Source organism: Odocoileus virginianus, chromosome 5, assembly GCF_023699985.2.
Source record: "Odocoileus virginianus isolate 20LAN1187 ecotype Illinois chromosome 5, Ovbor_1.2, whole genome shotgun sequence".
Taxonomy (NCBI): domain Eukaryota; kingdom Metazoa; phylum Chordata; class Mammalia; order Artiodactyla; family Cervidae; genus Odocoileus; species Odocoileus virginianus.
Window position 1 is genome coordinate 34,421,770 of NC_069678.1, and position 20,631 is coordinate 34,442,400.

General features: G+C 37.8%; 1 protein-coding gene and 1 long non-coding RNA gene across 4 annotated transcripts in view; one reads left to right on the plus strand and one right to left on the minus strand.

Moving 5' to 3' along the window:
- Positions 1-20,631, plus strand: part of DPYD (dihydropyrimidine dehydrogenase) — a 904,243-nt gene that overhangs the window by 826,635 nt on the left and 56,977 nt on the right. The gene's annotated exons all lie outside the window — the stretch shown is intronic.
- LOC110122014 (uncharacterized) overlaps positions 1-20,631 on the minus strand; it is a 77,407-nt gene that overhangs the window by 3,280 nt on the left and 53,496 nt on the right. For both annotated transcript variants that reach the window (XR_002309097.2, XR_011487788.1), the window contains one exon: positions 7,966-8,100. This is a non-coding gene — a long non-coding RNA (uncharacterized lncRNA). The remainder of the gene's footprint in view (positions 1-7,965; positions 8,101-20,631) is intronic.

Sequence of the window (20,631 nt, forward strand, 5' to 3'; positions counted from 1 at the left end):
ATCAAAAATTCTTCTACTACGTTTGTGTAAAGCAGAAAGTCAAGCACTGTGTATGTATGTACTTTAAGGATGTAGACATAGCATGTGCGCTCAGTTTATGTAGACATAGCATGTGCGCTCAGTTGTGTTCCACTCTCTGTGACCCCATGGACTCTAGCCCTCCAGGCTCCTCTATCCTTCGGATGTCCCAGCAAGAATACTGGAGTGGGTTGCCGTTTCCTCCTCCAGGGATCTTCCCCATCCAGGGATCAAATCCGAGTCTCTTGTGTCTCCTGCATTGGCGGGCAGAAGGAAACATGCATGACAAGCACTTCTTGTCCTTCTGCCTTAAAAAATTACTTGAATTATTAATATCCAAGGCCTTAAAGTCAGAGAATATTGTTCCACAATCAGAGAGTCAGAAGTTCAGCTCTGGGGTTATCCTGAAATGACCATTTATCAGATATTTGATTCATGGTTATAGTTATTAGGGTTTGATGACCAGAAAAGCAAATCAGGAATAAAGATTACCATGTAGGACAGGTCTGCAACTGGGAATACTGTATACACTAAAGGAGTCAGTCATTGTTGGCTGGGGGATACCTCTTCTTGATGACACAAAAAGGCAGCCTATACACACTTACTAAGAATAACTTGAACTTCCCTGGTGGCTCAGTGGTAAAGAATCTACCTGCCAAAGCAGAAGACACAGGTTTGATCCTATGTAAGAAAATCCTACATGTTGTAGGTCACCTAAGCCCTTGTAACAGAATTATTGAGGTTATGCTCTAGAGCCTGGGAGCTGCAACTGCTGATCTCATGTGCCACAACTACTGAAGCGCATGAGCCTAGAGCCTGTGCTCTGCAATAAGAGAAGCCACTGAAATGAGAAGCCTGCCCGTGGCAACTCGAGAGCAGCCCCCACTCGTAGGAACTAGACAGAAGCCCATGTAGCAGTGAAAACCCAGCACATAAATAATTTAACAAAAGAAAAAAGAATAACAGTCTTTTTGGCCAAATTCTGGTAGAACAGAAATTTGTTAGATAACATATATGAAAAGGCTCTACAAAGTTGGGTGATAAATTTTATTTTCAGAATGCTTTTTGGTTTATAATTTTGCTCATGTCAGAAAATAAATCTATGAGGCAATGAATAGCTGTTTCCTGGTAATATGCTATGGTGTAAAAAAAAATAGTTCTTATGACTAAAAAGAACTAATTTTTAATCTGTGAATGTTTGACAGATATAATTCTAAGAAAGTCCTTGTAGAATATAGATGAAAATATATTTGCTCTTTTATAGTTGCTGACACTGAGTCACTACATACAAGGGTCTACCTAATTGCCACAGTCATATGATGCTAAAATGTCTCACTCAAGAGTCTAGGTCCATGCATCCTTGAGATTTCTTTGGGTAAAAGATTCAGATATCTCAATCAGTGATGGACATGTCACTTTGGAGTTTATTTCCTTTGCAGTTCAAACAGTTTACTCTAACTGGTTAAGTATTCTCAGTTACAAACACTCTGGCCATTAGTTATTTTGGTGTGTTTAAAGCAAATGCTGAGATACTCCTCTTCTTATATAACTGTTCTACCAAGCAGGATTTCAAAAATATATCTTGTTATAAACAAGTTCAGCAGAGTGAAAGTGACTCCTTTTTAAAATAAATACAATATTTAAAAAGAATGTGTACTGTACCTAGGAAATGTTCTTATTAGGTTAAAAACCAGGAAGCTAAATTATATCTAAATGTAATTCCAGTTTTGTTCAAAAAACATGTATGTGTGGACAGAAAGAGACATCTATGATGACACCCATATATTAACTGGCATTTCTTAGAGCAGACATTCTGGGAGATTTTGGTTTTCTGCTTTTTCTTTTCTGTATTTCCTCAATTTTCCATGGTGAACATATATATTTTATAGTGACAAAGTCTAAAAATGAAAGTAGTAGCTTTATAATGTTTTGTAGGAGTCTCTAAAAAATATTGATCAAATATTTCATCAAAATAGTCCTGGAAGAACCAAATTTAAAAGAATCAAGACTATTCAAGTGGCAGAAAGCACAATCAGGAAGGGTGTAAAGAACTGGCAGTATTTAGCTTGTAGAATAAATTGAACTTAGTTTAGCCACAAAAGAAAGGCTGAAGAAAAAAATGCTACTTTTTAAAAAAATATTATTATGTAAAGTTTTTTTTTTTTTTAAAGAGTGTAGTTTTCTAAGTCTACCACTGAGGAAGGGAAATTAAATCAACAAAGAAGCTAAATCTGATACGAGTTATGTGAATAGGCTATTTGAAGAGGACTGAAAAAGCAATCCCTAGAAACTTCTTTTTTTTTAATTTTTCTTTTATCTTTATTTTTTCTTTGGTCTTTGAGAAAAAGAGAGAGTCTCACATATCTATAATTCTAAATTTGTAGAACTATGTATACATATATGAAAGATCCTAGTTTCTTTTCCTTCCCTAATGTTACATGAAGTTTTATTTAAAATGCATTCACCAGAATTCTCAAGTTAGCTGTTCATGGTAACATCAGAAATATTTGGTGAAATCCTACTGAAAATAGATTTATTTTTCCTTAATGTAAAGTGTTATTATTTTTAGTGCACTTGGTGTTCTCTATTTGAAGAACTTTGTAGTCTAAATCCTGTTCTCTCGACAAGATATAGGGATAGGTCTCAAATCTTGAGTACCTCCAAATCGCTTCCAAACAACCAAGGAGGAGTAAAAAGCAGTTCTTCCACCTGCCATTTGACTTGAGAGCTCCTGAGTAATCCTTCCCCCCCACCCCAGCTTTATTGAAATGTAATTTGACAGATAAAACTGCAAGATATTTAAAATGTACAATGTGATTATTTTATATTTGTATACATTGTTAAAGGATCCCTCCCTTACTGCAGAGTTAATTAATACATTTATCACCTCACATATTTACCTTTCTTTTACTATTGTAATGATGTTTAAGTCTTACTTTCTTTTTTTTAAGTCTTTCTTTTTTTTAAGTCTTACTTTCTTAGTAAATTTCAGTTATATAATACAGTGTCATCAACTGTAGTCATCACTTATACATTACTTCCTCAGACTTTATTCATTTTATCACTAGGTTTGCACCCTTTCACCACCTTCTCTGAATTTCTTCCACCAACCTCCTCCCAGCCCCTGGCAACCACTTTTCTACTCTGTTTCTCTCAGTTTGATTTTTCTTTTTCCTTTTTATCTAGAGTTAGCATATAATTGATATGTGTAGTATTTGTCTTTGTCTGTCTTGCTAATTTTACCTAATGCCCTCAAGTTTCATCCATTTTGTTGCAAGTAGCAGAATTTCCTTCTTTCTCATGGCTGAATAATATTCCAGTGTGTGTGTCTGTGTGTGTGTGTCTGTGTGTCTGTGTGTTTGAAAACTTCTACGGGGAACATAAGAATGCAGGTATCTCTTCAGAAGCCCCTGAGTAGTATCTGAATGGGATTTTCAAATACCCAGGATACTGGCTTTTGGTAGGAGGTCATGGATACACATTGCAGTTACTTGTCCTAGAGGTCAGTAATTGCTTAGCTGCCCACAGGATATATTCTGTTGTATTTCAAAGGGAATTCAGTTAACATGGCACTGAAACCTCAGGCCACCTATAATCATTCTTCATCAGCTAAAGATAGCTATTGAATCCCTACTATTTGCCAGACATTGTCCTAGAAAATGTTCAGTTCAGTTCAGTCGCTGAGTCATGTCCAACTCTTTGCAACCCTTTGGACTACAGTACATCAGGCCTCCCTGTCCAACACCAACTCATGTCCATTGAGTTGGTGATGCCATCCAACCATCTCATTCTCTGTCATCCACTTCTCCTGCTTTCAATCTTTCCCAGCATCAGGATCTTTTCCAGTGAGTCAGTTCTTCGCATCAGGTGGCCAAAGTACTGAAGTTTCAGCTTCAGCATCAGTCCTCCCAATGAATATTCAGGACTGATTTCCTTTAGGATGGACTGATTGGATCTCCTTGTAGTCCAAGGGACTTTCAAGACTCTTTAACACCACAGTTCAAAAGCATCAGTTCTTTGGTGCTCAGCTTTCTTTATAGTCCAACTCTCACATCCATACATGACCACTGGAAAAACCATAGCCTTGACTAGATGCACCTTTGTTGGTAAAGTAAGGTCTCTTCTTTTTAATATGCTATCTAGGTTGGTCATAGCTTTTCTTCCAAGGAGCAAGTGTCTTTTAATTTCATGTCTGCTGTCACCATGTGCAGTGATTTTGGAGCCCAGAAAAATAAACTCTCTCACTGTTTCCATTGTTTCTATGTCTATTTGACATGAAGTGATGGGACCAGATGCCATGATCTTAGTTTTCTGAATGTTGAGCTTTAAACCAACTTTTTCACTCTCCTCTTTCACTTTCATCAAGAGGCTTTTTAGTTCCTTTTCACTTTCTGCCATAAGGGTGGTGTCATCTGCATATCTGAAGTTATTGATATTTCTCCTGGCAATCTTGATTCCAGCTTCTGCTTCATCCAGCCCAATGTTTCTGATGATGTACTCTGCATATAAGTTAAATAAGCAGGATGACAATATACAGCCTTGATGTACTCCTTCCCCAATTTGGAACCAGTCTGTTGTTCCATGTCCAGTTCTAGCTGTTACTTCTTGAACTGCATACAAGTTTGTCAGGAGGTATGTCAGGTGGTCTGGTATTCCCATCTGTATCAGAATTTTCCACAGTTTGTTGTGATCCACACAGTCAAAGGCTTTGGCATAGTCAATAAAGCAGAAGTAGATGTGTTTCTGGAACTCTCTTGCTTTTTCAATGATCCAACAGATGTTGGCAATTTGATATCTGGTTCCTCTGCCTTTTCTAAATCCAACCTGAACATCTGGAAGTTCACGGTTCACGTACCATTGAAACCTGGCTTGAAGAATTTTGAGCATTACTTTGCTAGTGTGTGAGATGAGTGCAATTGTGTGGTAGTTTGAGCATTATTTGGCATTGCCTTTCTTTGTGATTGGAATGAAAACTGACCTTTTCCAGTACTGTGGCCACTTCTGAGTTTTCCAAATTTGCTGACATATTGAGTGCAGCCTTTCACAGCATTGCCTTAGATAATTAGGACACATCAATAAAAATAAGTCCTACCCTTGTAGAACTTATATTCAAGAAAAGGGACATAAAAATGAGCATTAAGGTTAACAAGTGAAAGTATGTTACGAGACAGGGTTATGTAAACAGAATAGAGTAGGGCAAGGTAGTCAAAAGTATGGGAGTGAGGAGACTGGTTGCAGTTCATTGAGAAGGTGATGTTTGAGCACAGTTGTTAAGGATGTGAAGAATAAGCCGTGTGGATATCTGTGAAGAGATTTCCAAGCCAAAGGAGCAGGCAGTGCGAAAGCCTGAAGAAACAGCAAGGAGCAGTGTGCTGGAGTAGAATGAATGGGAAAAGTAACAGATAAAGTCAGGGAAGTAAGGCAGAGTAGAGCAAGGGTGTGCATCTTTATGCCCTAACTTAGTTCCCCTCATGAACCTACTGGTCACTTTCTGTGTCCATTTGCCCTGTTGTCTCTCAGGCTTCCAAGTTCAGTTTGACATACATTTATCCAGCTTCTATTATCTGTCAGGAACTGTGCCAGAAAATGCAAGCACCTCCTCCGTGAAGCCAGGTCACCATAGTAGCACCTCCCTCTTTGAGATTATAATAATAAGGTTTGCATATGTCATGTGTACTCAGAAGAGAGCTTTCCTTACCTTCCATGTGTTTGCAAACCTACATGACTTAAGGCCCACTCTCAGCTCACACCGATGTTTAGACTTGTGGCGCATGCGTGGTTGCTCAGTCACGTCTGACTTTTAGGATCACATCAACTGTAGCCCGCCTACATTCCTCTGTCCATGGAATTTCCCAGGCAATACTGGAGCAGGGGAGAAGGCAATGGCAACCCACTCCAGTACTCTTGCCTGGAACATCCCATGGACGGAGGAGCCTGGTAGGCTACAGTCCATGGGGTCGCGAAGAGTCCAACACGACTGAGCGACTTTACTTTCACTTTTCACTCTCATGCGTTGGAGGAGGAAATGGCAACCCACTCCAGTGTTCTTGCCTAGAGAATCCCAGGGACGGGGGAGCCTGGTGGGCTGCTGTCTATGTGATCGCACAGGGTCGGACACTACTGAAGCGACTTAGCAGCAACTGGAGCAGGCTGCCATTTCTTTTAAGAGATCTTCGCTACTCAGAGATTGAATCCATGGCTCCTGCATCTCCTGCACTGGCAGGCAGATTCTTTGCCCCTAGCCACCTGGGAAGCCCCATGTTCAGATTTGTAGTATAACACAAAACTAAATTACTTGAGTATTAGAAAAACTGATACTACAGTTAATTGAATGAGCTGCACTTTCATAACAAGCCAAGAACATCTCTATTCTCTCTCAAACTCAGTGAATTCTCTTTTTGCTTTTGGATAAAACTCTGGGCAGATCCCAGAGTTCTTCTGGTCACTCATTCTCAGATGTTAGGGTAAAACCCAAATTCTAGGGAGATAAGTTTTAAATACTGGAAGTCCAAGATTTTTCAAATCCACAAATAAAACCAGTCTTTGGATTTGGTGCTATTTTATTGTTCTATTGCATATATGGAAGTTGTACTATTGAGTTTTTCACAATGTTTTGACTTTTCTTTGATTCACCTTATGAAACCACTTTCATAATAATTATTTTTATTTTAATAACTTGTTTCCAGTAGAATGAAAAGTACTTTGCAGCCTTCTAAAAAATCCATTTACTTAATCAATTGATTGCTGTAACATCAGAAATGAGGAAGAAGTATCTGAGTCACCAGGACTTGCACAGCACTAATGAACCAAAGCTGGCATGGATCAAAACAATGGACCAGTGGAATTTCAAGATTCCGCATTAGGAACCATCTCAGGCCAGACAAGATTCATGAATCCACAAAGCTTCAGAAGAAGTATGCAGTTGTGGCAGATTCCTTTTTTTTTTTTTTTTTTTTCCAAAAAGATCAAACTAAATGACAGAATTTCCAAATTTCTTAAAAAAAAGTTGGAGTGGAATCACCTTGGTGTTTTATTCTATGACTAATGTTACTGTATTACTGTCCATGAGTTTTATGGTGAAAGTAAAATGTGTCTAACTAAGTCAGCCATGTGAGTAGGATCAGTGAAAGCTGGTCACTGCTCCTGCATAATAACCCACAAGTGTTCATAAAGTCAGACGGGCTCTCGGTTTTCTAAATCCCTGGAAAGTGCATTGCCTTAATTAGCAGACACCAACTTGAGTGACTCCCCTAGAGACTCCCAATTAACTAAGCTTCTAGACTAACATTATTAATACTTCCCTCTTATTAGTTCATATATATATATACACATATTATATATCTATATCTATATCTAATATATATATATATATATAAAATCAACAAACATTCTCAACTCTTTGTAACCCTAAAACCCAACCCATATGTAAATTTTCTGGTAGTAAGTGAGAAAGAATGAAAGTAATGCAGTTTATTAAGCAATGAATCTTAGAAGCAACACACCCACACTGACTCACAAGCACACGCGGTTACACTTGCTGCTGTTTTCAGTCACTCCTGTGAATGCTGCTAACTGGATAAACTCATCATGCCCCCTACTGCTTAGCAGCAATACTACCACAGTGTGACAGCACAAACATCCTGGTATACTCCAGGGATTTATTCCAGGCCATATGCTATCTTTCAGAATGCTTGTTGAACAACGTTGTTTGTCTCCCCTTGGTCACCAATGCCAGGATAAATCTGTGGAGTCATGCTGGCAGAAGAAATGGCCTCCAATCGGCAGCAACAACAAGTTCCTTATTACTGACCCCACCATCTGTCCCGCTTTCCACATGCCACACTTCACAAGGAACAGGTTTCAGCCAGGCCACGTTCAACGTGCAGCCAACATCCACCAGTAGGGTCGGCTTGAATAGCCAGGTTGCACCTGTGCTTCGCTTCATACCTAGCTAACATCCTTCGTCCAGACTGGAACGTAGTTGGTGGATACTGAACTATGGTGGGAGCTCCACCACAGATCTGAGAGTGTTCACTAACATCTTGGATCAGGAATGTGTAGTCAGGGAAGCCATCAGTCTCTCTGTGGGAAAGGCAAAAGTAGATGTTATGTTATGTTAAGGCGTGTACCCACCAAGACCACTCTGCTTGTAGGCAGTGGGATGAAAGCAGTGCCGCCTGGCATATTAACTATTAACCCTTTAAAAAATTGTGTAGAATAGCCAGACATATTCCCAAGATGAAGTAATTTCCTAAAGGCTCATTTTACAAAGAGGTAGGTGATCCTACATGTTCTCTGTTGTAGTCTCGATATTAATCAGTCTCAATATTTATCCCCACTTGCAGTGTATCTTGAGTGCTGAAAACATCACATTTGGTGACAAGGATTAAAAAAAAAAGCAGTACTCTCAAACCAGCCATACCAAAGTAAGTGTGCCAAGAGCGCATTTTGGAAAACCTAATAGAGATACAGAGCTGGCAGAATGTCCTCAGAGAAGCGCAATGAGGGCAATTGTCTTTTCCTGTTAAAACCATTATGAGAAAGCTTACTGAAAAGTTCTAGTAGGTGTTTGTGTATTAAAAAGAAAAAAAAAAAACTCTTCCTCTGTCTGGAATTTAATGCTACACAAAGTACTGAATAATCAAGCTTTAAGAGAGATGATAAACTTGGAAGAATTACATTACTACCCAAAGTATTGGTCATTGTACAGCAATTTAAAATTTAACAACCACATTAAACACCAAGCTAAATCAATAGTAATATGTTCTGTCTCTCCAAGGCAGATGTTTAAATCTGCTGAAAACATTGTGGGGTTGTGTGGCGTGGTATTAGGTGAGACATGTGTCACTGAGGCTGGCATCCAGCATAGTCAACTCTGGGAAGACACTATACTCTTAGCATTTTTAAATGTCCCACTATTCCACAGCTACAAAAGACCTCCAAACACCATAAAGTACTGTGGTACCAACAGCTGAACTATAAACATGCTTCAAAGTGAACTGTTTCATTGGCATTTGCCATATGATTCCTTAGGCTTCATGAGAAAAATTAACAGGCAAATCACCTTGGGCAAATATCATAATTATGGAATGGAGAGATTCGTTAACTGAGACTTTCTTTGATTTGCATCACTTTTAAATATTATGGTGTTTATTGTCCATTTTATTCTTTCTAGTCTGAGACAACCTAGCACACTATTCTTTTCTGGTATTGAGGATGGCATAAACAAAGGATCCAGTTGCTTTCAGCTTAGATTCCTTCCTTCTCTTTACAAATTTGATTTCTACATTCTTCCAAGTTCCCCCTTAATCACAGCACATTCGTTTCACATCTTTTGGGTGGAATTCAGACTATTCCTGCTTGACTTGTCCAAATACTTGGTGTTTTCTTGGATTCCAGCATGGTTTGTGACTTCAGTCATCAAGTGTTGAGTATAAATTTCTGTTTTAATGGTGGGAAGTTTCCGGGGAAAAGGCCTAAGTGGGTAGGAAGTAAGAATTCTATTAGAGGAATATTAAGGTAGCTCAATCTGACCTGGTAAAGTCTCTGTGTATCTAAAAAAGAAAGCAGTGGATTTACTGTAATGGATTTGTGAGGCAGTACTCAGAGTTAATGAGAACTCAGCTAAATCTTGGTCCTAAGCTAAATCTTCGTCCTTGGGGCTGCTGCTCATTTTCTCATCTGTGAAATGGGAATAATGGCAATGCTTATGTCAGAGGTTATTGTGAAGATTTGTTTAACACAGGGTCTGGCACAATGAGCACTCTGGATTTTGTTATGTATGTCATGATTCCTAGCACTTTTAAAGCTTAGAGGTTATGAATAGAGATTGTAATTAGGGTCATGCTTGATTTCAAACCTTAATGCAATTCATTTTTATTGTGTAGACACAGAAAGTAAATAAATGGATTGGCCTCAGCTGACTCGATTGGAAAATGAGACACCTCAATTCCAGTTTGACTTTCTAAATGACTTAGCATGCTACCTTTGCAAATGATGTAAACTCTTTGAGCCTTGGTTTCCTAATCTCTGAAATGAAGGAATTGGACTATATCGAAATCCTTTCCAGCTTAAAGAATGGTGATCCTGGATATACTCTCTCTTACATATAGAAAATAATCACAGTCCATTGTGGAGGAATTTGAAAATATCAGAAAGCTTCTCTTAGCTTAATATTTCTCCTATTAACCCGTCATTTTTTAATGAAAATTCATTGTTAAAAATCCTCTCTAGAATAGCATGTATATTATCTATAGTGAAACAGATCACCAGCCCAGGTGGGATGCATGAGACAAGTGCTCGGGCCTGGTGCACTGGGAAGACCCAGAGGGATCGGGTGGAGAGGGAGGTGGGAGGGGGGATCGGGATGGGGAATACATGTAACTCCATGGCTGATTCATGTCAATGTATGACAAAAACCACTACAATGTTGTGAAGTAATTAGCCTCCAACTAATAAAAATTAAAAATAAAAATAAAAAAAATTAAAAATAAATAAAAATCCTCTCTAGACATCCTCTTTTAAAAGACAGCTGTCAATCAGTCAAGTTATTTACTTCACTACCTAAAAGTGAATGGTATAGAAGGTGTAAAACAAAAAATCCTGCTGTAGGACCTTGAAATTTATTTGGAAAGAAAAAAATTACCACTGTCTTTTAAAAACTTCTTTTTCCATTTAGTAAAGCCCAAATGGGCTTACCTGGGTGGCTCAGTGGTAAAGACTCTGCCTACCAAGAAGGAGACTCGGGTTCAGTCCCTGGGTCAGGAAGATCCCCTGGAGAAGGAAATGGCAACCCCCTACAGTATTCTTGCCTGGAGAATCCCATGGACAGAGGAGCCTGGTGGGCTGTAGTCCATAGAGTCACAAAACAGTCGGACACGACTCAGCAACTAAACAACAACAGCAACAACATGGTTTTTAAATCAGTTTACAGATTTAAATTATTTGAGACAATATAATTTTTTTAAATTCAAGAGTGATCAGGAATCATTTAGGAAGTAAAAAGAATTTGTATCAGAAATCAAAGATAAGCTATAGGACTAAAACAGAACACCAAGTTTAGCTCTAAAGTTAATAGTAGCAGTTGGCTTTGCAGTGCTTGTTGTGTAATAAAAGAGGATGACTAGGTTTGTCTTAAGAGACAACATTTTGTTCTTGGCAGGCACTTAATACTGGGAAATTTTGTTACATGGATCCAAATTTAGAAACATTCTTTAGTATAATGTACAATGCCTACAGCTGCTATTTTGTGAAAGACACAAAAATGTCTTTCAATTAACTATATCACTTCAATTCTTAGTAGAAGCTAAAGTGAAAGTATTAGTCGCTCAGTCATGTCCGACTCTTTGAGACCCCATGGAATGTATCCACCAGGCTCCTCTGTTCATGGGATTCTCCAGGCAAGAATACTGAAATGGATTGCCATTCCTTTCTCTATGGGATCTTCCTGACCCAGGGATTGAACCTGTATCTCCTGCATCTCCTGCATTGCAGGCAGATTCTTTACCACTGAGCCTAGCCAAGTCAGCTCAGTAAAAGTATCTATATGCAGAGCTGAGCTGATAAACTCTAAGATTATTGCTTCATGGTGGCCAAACTTAATGCTTAGAGAAACCTAGAAAAATGATGGATTAAGCTGCCCTTTAGGAAGATTTTTTTTTAAATTTCAATTATTTATGAGACACTTTTTAAATAAAAAATGTACATGAGATCCTGCCTATAAGAAGTAACCCACTAGCTACTATTCACCTTTGTGTAAATTATTCTATTAGATTTTTACCATTTATACTCTCAACATTGGGTTACTCTTCAATACTAGTTCTACTGAGAGGAGATACATGTCAAAGGCAGTACTGACATACTTCATCATTAGGCCTAGGACTTCTTTGAAAAAGAAACATTCAGCTTGTCCCAGCAGAACTGAGCAGAACTTTCTAAAAGTATGTAGTAAAATTTCACTGCTAAATCAGCAACCACCAACTTCTAAAACTTAATGTCAAAATGAAAAATTTAAGTAGTGAATATCTACTTATATTTTAAGATTTAGCCAAATGATAACCTTTTCTGGGAAACCTTTTTAAACACAATTTCCCCTTTTCCTCCAAAACTAGGTAACGTTTTATATATATATATATATAGTTATATAGTTATATATATATATATATATATATAAATTCTATAACAACCCCAGAATTGTTATTGTTGTCATTTTATATTTGAGGAAAGTAGTACACCAAGAGGTTAAATAATTTGCCCTAAACTATCCAGCCTGTCAGTAGCAACATAAAGAATTGTACTCAGCTAGTCTGGCTTCAGAATTCATGCTAACAATACTATGTTGTGATACAAAATGCAGTCTTATTTTAAACAGATCATTTACCAAAGGAAAACAAACATTTATACTCAAATTTAATGAAAATGGTTATTTTCATTTTGGAGATTGAATCATAACTTAGTTTAAAAATTAGAGGAAATAATCTTCTCATTTCTTGAAAACTTATGATCAGTCCAACACCAATTCTCTAAAGTTCTGGCTTGGTCAAAAGTCATTATCTATTAATAGAAGATAAGTAAATTATTACCAGTATAATATTGCTTCCCATAATTATATTATCAATGTAATTAACCCTTAAAAACCAGTTTCCACCTATGTAGAATATAATTTTAAATTAAAAATGGAACCTAGAATGTCTAATAAGTTCTGTGAATTCTGTGTATCACAGAAAGCTTCATTCAACAATTGGAAAGTATTTTTAATTAACATATATTATACAATAATGTATAGCAGTTACATGGAAAGAAATCTAAAATGTCTTGTCCCATACACCAAAGCAAATTCCAAAAGGACTAAATAATTAGATATGAAAACAAACCAATGAATAGGTAGAAATTAAAACTGAATATTTATCAAACTTCAGCAGTAGATTTAGGGAGAGTATGAAGTAGATTTAGGCAGAGTTAATGTTTTGAAGGTTTTTAAGATTAAATTAAAACTTTAAGAAATATGCCTTGATAACTCTATAATCAAATTCATAAACCAAAGTACAACTAATAAAGAACATATAAAACATTTTTAAACCCACTAATTTTTGAAAAAAATTGAAGGAAAATAGGTATCATTTTTATGTCCATAACAAATAAGCAGCAGAAAAATTATATTTATGTATATTAAGACACTATCAAGTATATCAGTATGTAACTGGTGATATCATAAATATTGATCACTTTAGAAATATTAATTGTTTCAACTCTTTGGAAAAGAAATCCTATAATCTGTGTGTGTGTATGCATGCTCAGTCTTGTGTGACTTTCTGTGACCCCATGAACTGTAGCCTCTGACAGGCTCCTCAGTCTTTGGAATTGTCCAGGCAAGAACACTGGAGTGGATTGCCATTTCCTACTCCAGGAGATCTTCCCAATCCAGGGATTGAACCTACGTCTCTTGCATCTCCTGCATTGGCAGGCAGATTCTTTACTACTGTGCCACCTGAGAACACAGAATTTTAATTAATTCTAAGGAAATAGTCCCAAATACACTTTTTTTAAATGTGCACACAAGTTCACTTCACCATTATTTAATAATCAAATATAACTATAAAAACTTGGAAGCAATATGGAAAATTGATTAAATCATGGTACATCATTGAATAAAATGTTTCAGTTTCTAGGTTAGGCAGTGTTCTGGCACACTCCACATGATAAAATGAAAAATAAGTAAATATATTCCCAGTCATTTTACATCATGATGACCTGCACATGAAAAAGATGAAAGGAAGACCCGTAAGAATGATAAGAATTTTTAGAGCATTAATTTTGTGTGTGTGTGTGTTTTACTTTTCTCCATGTCAGTTTTTCCTGTAGTATTATTTTACCTTTATAATTGCAAAATATAGAAACAAGATGTTTTATGCATATTTCTTATGCTGTAAAGATTTCCTGCATCTTATTCAGTTTCTATCCTAGTAAACTATTCTATGGTCAAGTTAATGAATGTTGAATATATAAGTGAAATGACAGTAGTTTATCTGTAGGGCCGTTTTCTATATCACTAAAGGGAAAAGTTCTTAGCATTATAATTTTTTATTATTAGTAAAAGCTCTTGCACTGAAGTGTTAACCTCAATCATGATGTTCCTTCTGATGAAAGCATTAGCAGAGATTTAACTGATTGACCTAAAGAATGCTGAGATGTAAGAAAGTCTGATGAAGATAATGAAGGAATTACATTATTTGTGTGTATCTTTAAAAATATCTTTAAAAACAGTTTTTTTGTTTATTATTTTTCCCCCTGGGCTTCTCTCTCCACGTTCCTCCCAATTTTAGTTGTGTTCACTCTTAATAGTGTGGTAATTGTGAAGGTCACAGAAATCTTTTCAAATGTATTTTAAATTATAGACACCTTAGCAACCAAGCCAAGGTAAATAAATGAATGAAAAGTTTTGTAATATAAGAAAAAATACATTAAGGTAACCCTAGAAGCTATAATAATTTAGTTTTTATTGATCTTTCTTCATTGCTAGTCCAACTGAGCATAATATGAAAGGTGGATTTCCTTCCCGTTATGACTGGATCTCTTGACTTGTTGCAGCCTCATTCTTTAGGAGACTATGCTTTGAACTTCTCAGTAGGGGCATCTTGATTTCACCTCTGTATTAAGTCATACACAGTCATGTCATGACAACTGGCATTTGAGTTCAAGTTTCTTCAGATCCTATGAACATTCACACACACACAAACACAAATAGTTGTCTCTTCAGCTTCCACTGCTCTTGACCTTCTCAGTGTCTTTCAGGTATCTTGCTCTGACATAGATCAGGGACCAACAATCTATGCTCCTTGCCCTTCTTTTGTGCACAGCCCATAACACTAACCTTCTCAGGTGGAGGTAAGAGAGATATTGATGACTGTTTTTTATGACTGCTGTTTAACAGAGTTAGTGAATATGGTGGTGCCTGAGTATTATTTCATATGTGAAGAGTGTTGTGAGGATTATAGTAGGGTGAAAATATTGCATATGTTGCCTCACACTTTTATGTAAAAATTATGAAGTATGACTCACTATAAACACATGAAAGCCAATAAAGATAAATACCATATTATTGTGTTTGGCTTCCTTCTAGTGACTGAGTACATCTTACTTGTAATCTTTTTCTGTGGAATTTTTTTAATGCTTCAAAATTCTTTGGGTTCAATCACAAAACCGTTGAGTACCTTCTATATATAAGTTGGCATCTTATGTTCTTTGTATGAAGTTAAACTCACTAGCATATTTTCCTCAACTCTATTTATATTTTGAAACCTGTTACAGTGATTTTCAATAAATAAGTAATAACTGGATAAGTAGATGATAAACAATTGATAGATGTTAAGGAAAACTCAGAGGATAGATATTAAAGTGAGAAAAATAAAATGGAAAAAGAATGGAGTTATTAGGCAAGGGTCTATGAGTGGCCTTATGTTTGCTAATAAAAGAATATAGAGACTGACTCTAAGCTGCCTAGCAACTAATTGTAAGACTGTTTCTAATTGGAGAAATCCAGGAATATTACAAGAATCGTTTGAACCACAGTTTGACAGAGGAGCCATATTTCAGGGGGTGAAGAAGTTCAAGGGGATTTAAGGTTGAGTAGAACATGCCGATGGAGAAGGCAATGGCAACCCACTCCAGTACTCTTGCCTGCAAAGTCCCATGGATGGAGGAGCCTGGTAGGCTGCAGTCCATGGGATCGCTAAGAGTCAGACATGACTGAGCGACTTCACTTTCACGTTTAACTTTCATGCATTGGAGAAGGAAATGGCAACCCACTCCAGTGTTCTTGCCTGGAGAATCCCAGGGATGGGGGAGCCTGGTGGGCTGCCGTCTGTGGGGTCGCACAGAGTAGGACACGACTGAAGTGACTTAGCAGCAGCAGCAGCAGAATGTGCAGAAGAACCTGAGTGCATCCGGTGTTGCTGTTATAAGGATTTTTTAAAGGAATAGTCATCCTGTGGGTGGCATGTTGGAGGGTTATTTGAGTGGGAAAGGCTAGAGTCCCATTGATTAAGATATGATTGAAGTAGGCCATGGGAGATAAGGCTTCCCAGGTTGTGTTAGTGATAAAGAATCCACTTGCCAATGCAGGAGACACAAGAGATGCAGTTTCGATCCCTGGGACGGGAAGATCCCCTGGAGCTGGAAATGGCAACCCACTCCAGTATTCCTGCCTGGAGAATTCCAATGGACAGAGGAGCCAGGCAGGCTACAGTCCATGGGATTGAAAAGAGTTGGACACGACTGAGCAACTGAGTGTGCGCATGTGTGCATGCACGCACGCACGCACACACACTATAAGGTCAAGGCCTGAAACTAGGGAAGTGCAAAGAAGATAGAGGGGAGAAGTGGGTAGGAGAGAATTGAGAGGAGAAATGAGCTGTACTTGTTGATCAACTAGAAAGCAAAATGAGAAGTGAGACTGTACTAAGGTTTCTAGACTCTGTGTCTCCATGGTTAGATCCATGATGGTGAAGAGGAAGACAAGAACTCTATATAGGCTTCCTAGGTGGCGCTAGTGGTAAAGAACCCTCCTGTCAATGCAGGAGGGAGATGTAAGAGAGGTGGGTTAGATCCCTGAGTGGCGAAGATACCCTAGAGAAGGGCATGGCAGCCCACTCCAGTATACTTGCCTGGAAAATCCCACGGAGAGAGGAGCCTGGCGGGCTACAGTCCACAGGGTCGCACAGGGTCGGACACGACTGAACCGATTTATCATATAGGAAGCAGCTAAACATTTGAATCTAGAGCTCAACAAGTGAAGCATTTTAAGAACACAGAAGGCTCTTTCAGAACCTCCTGTAGGCTTACAAGAATGATTACAGAATGACAGATTCTCCAAGGAACTACCTGTGGCCTGCCAAAATCTGGATGGGCTCCAGTGGAAGAGGACAGTGAAATTGTATTTGGTTTCGCACCTCTATCCACACGCTAAATGTCTCCTCTTCCTCATAGATATTATTCTGTAGCTTATGAAATTAAAATATCGTTCCAGGAACTATTGACTTCAATCTCCAGCAGGAAAAACAACAACAACAATAAAACCAAAACAAGGAAACTGTAAAGGCATCAAAGTTAGCATAGTACATTCCCAGACTTCTGTTCATTGCAGAAACAGAAGAGCTCTGATTCAGGTTGCGAGAGTCTGATATACTGCTATGTTCCTGCCACGCAAGCAGGCAGCATTCCCTCCCCAAGTCCCGTAAGAGCACTTTACATTTTCTTCCCATCTTTCAGCTCATAAACATGTTTCTCTTCAGAACACACACCATATGCCATTGGAAAAGGGTAGTAAAGTTTTATAGATATATTTGAGAGTATTATAGGAGTATAATAAAGCAAAAGTAATGCAAAGGAATGGGAATTATTGAACAATGGAATTAAAATATTAGGCACGGATAACTCTAACCACATCCAGCTTCTGTTTGTTTGTGCAATCCATAAAACCCAGAACTCTTGTTTAGTTCAAAGATATGAAGCCTTTGAGTTGGGCTTTTAAAAAAAATCAGTAATGGCTATATTTTTTTTAAAAAGTATGTTTCTATATTATCTTAAATACCATATATGAAGCTCTGTGTATTTGGAGGTGAGAAAATTTATTCTCTTTTGCATCTCCTTGGGATTTTTCCTTTTTCTGAAAGGATTAATTACATTCATTTAATTAGCTTTTATTGAGTTGTCTGTACCAGTGAGAGTGTAGGAGGGTGTAGAATAGAAAAACTAATTCTTATTCCTAAGAAGCATGTATTCCAACATGAATCAGCAGTCATTCCATTCATTCATTCACTAAGCACTTATTAAATCCCTACTACTATGTGCCTGGTTCATCCAAAATCAGCTATACAGACAAGGTTATTATTACAATATATAGCATCATGTGGGTGAGACTAACAGCTTCCATTTAATATGCTTTTTCCATAATCCAAGATGTTCAAGGGAGCTTGGCCACAAGTTAGTGTTTCAAAAGCAGACAACACAGAGGTATACAAGACGAGGAAGTGACTCCAGAAATGGAAAAGTTGGAGTCAAAGTTCTCATAAGGACCAGGAAAATGTGTAGCAGGTAAACTGGAATTGGACGGATGCCAGTAAGAAACTGCAAAAGATGCTAATTATTGAGATTTTTTAACCTGATGTGAGTCATAAAGCTTAATGGGGGTGGGGGAAAATGGTTTGACAATGACCTTTCCAGCAGCCTTCAAGTGGGGCTTTTAGAGGAATCAATGACTATGTCATAAAATAATAAGGAAAGGAACAAAATGAGAAGTATTTCTGTGGCTTTGTAGGAAAAAAGTAAGATACAGAAATATTATATAGAAAGATGAAGCCAGACAATGAGAGATTTATAGCTCTGCTCATAAGCTTCAGTTGTCCCCTTTGTCAACCAAAAATCTATTTCTGTAGCTTAGCATTGAAGGATCTCCACTATCTAGACCCAGGCTCCCTCTCAGCATACTACAACATTGTTCTCATTCATAAACCTGGAGCCCCAAATAGGGTTTTGTCTGTGTTTTGTTAGTCACTCAGTCATGTCCAACTCTATGCAACCCCATGGACTGTAGCCTGCCAGGCTCCTCTGTCCATGGAATTCTCCAGGCAAGAATACTCGAGTGGATTGCTATGCCCTCCTCCAGGGGATCTTCCTGACTCAGGGCTTGAAATTATAGGTGGATATTTTACCATCTGAACCGCCAGGGAAGCTGTGTTGTCTGTGTTTGCATGCTCTCTACTTTCCTCTTTCTTCTTTGCACACATTATCTCATCGTTTGCAATGTCTTTTCTCTGTATGCCATAATGTCCAGACCCTGAACGTGCTTTAGAACCTTGTTCATGTTTAGGAAGACCTGCCTTATCTCTCCAACTAAAGACATCATTTCTCTTGCATGACACTCTATTTTGATGATAGTGTTCTTTATGCCAGTCTTTCCTTTTCTATTAGACTGTAAACTTTTTAAGGGCAGCACTCAAGTGTGATTTCCCTTGGAGTTTTTTTTCCACAACCTTGACAAATGACTTATACACAAATAAAACTCAAAAATATTTGTTGAATGAATAAATAACTGTTCAGGCAGAGTAAGGTAGAAAAGTCCCAAAGAAAACAAAGGATTTGAGTAAATTTCAAGCTTCTATTTTCAGGGCATTAAAAAGAACTGAGATGGGGAAGTCATGTGCAGAAAGCACATTAAAGAAAAGATGATATTTTTACTTTCTACTCCTCCCTATATTTACTCAACACACATATTTGAGCAGAGCTGTGTGACAGGCATGGTTTTAATAATACTATTACAGTCAGGTCTTGCTCTTCAAGAAACTAGCCTAGGAAGAATGTTAAGTACCCAGGGGAGTGGAGTGAATGTTATGAATGGGTTAACCTCAAGTGTTATATAAATAAGTGTTGACAAGAGTGCTTCCTAGAGGAAGCAGAATGTGGTGCTAGTGGTGATGCAGGTTTGATCCCTGAGGTGGGAAGATCCCCTGGAGTAGGGTATGGCAACCCACTCCAGTATTCTTGCCTGGAGAATCCCTTGGACAGAGAAGCCCACCAGGGTACAATCCATGGGGTCACAAAGAGTCAGACGTAACTGAAGCAGCTTAGAAAGAAAGAGCTAGGATTCACTAGATTAAGACTAGAAGAAAGATGTATAGGGCCCAGAGAACAGCATATGTGTACATGGAGAGGTGTGAGATATAATGGAGCCTTTTGGGATTGAAAGGAATTGAGTTTGGTTTCACTTTAAGTATGGACGAGTGGAAGAAGGGTCCAGGCAGGCACATCAAAGCAAGTGCTTGTTTTGTTAAGATCCAGAGCTTTCAACAGGACATTTATATACAAATGCTTCATAATCTACAGATAATAAAAATTAGGAGGATAGAATCAAGTTTGTCTGATATTCACATTTAGAAGTTCTACTCAAGCAAATTTATCAGATTTATGTTTAGATATTAGAATCTAAAGAAAAGATATCCCAACTTAAATCATTTGGGAACCTTGTACCGAAAGTGGGTAAATAATAGCTACTGCCTCTCAATTTCTCCAGCTATTCATCACTTAATACCACATCTGTTAAAATGAGAGCCAAAGAACAGTTTTGGAAAAAGTCTCACACATATAGTAAATTTCATTCATTTTTATCCCCCAAATTGAGCAAGGTTAAAATTAATCCTTGTTTTATTAATCTCAAATGGATTTATAAGCCATTAATAGTATCAGAAGAAAGGAATGATATAAATTGTATTTCCACTAAGCAGTAAGGAACCCACCTACAATGCAGGAAACATGGACTCAATCTGTGGGTTGGGAAGATCCCTTGGAGGAGGAAATGGCAATCCAGTCCAATATTCTTTCCTGGAGAATCCCATGGACAGAGGAGCCTGGCAGGCTATAGTCCATGGGGTCACAAAGAGTTGAGCATAACTTAACTAACCGACGACAACAAACAGAATGAACTATTCCCAAGCATTTATATAAAATAATTTACTGCTTATCATGGTTTGTTCTGGCATATTCAGTAAATTCAAGCTTTCATTTTCTTTTAAATTTTATTTATTTATTTTTTGGGCTACACTGGGTCTTTGGTGCTACAGG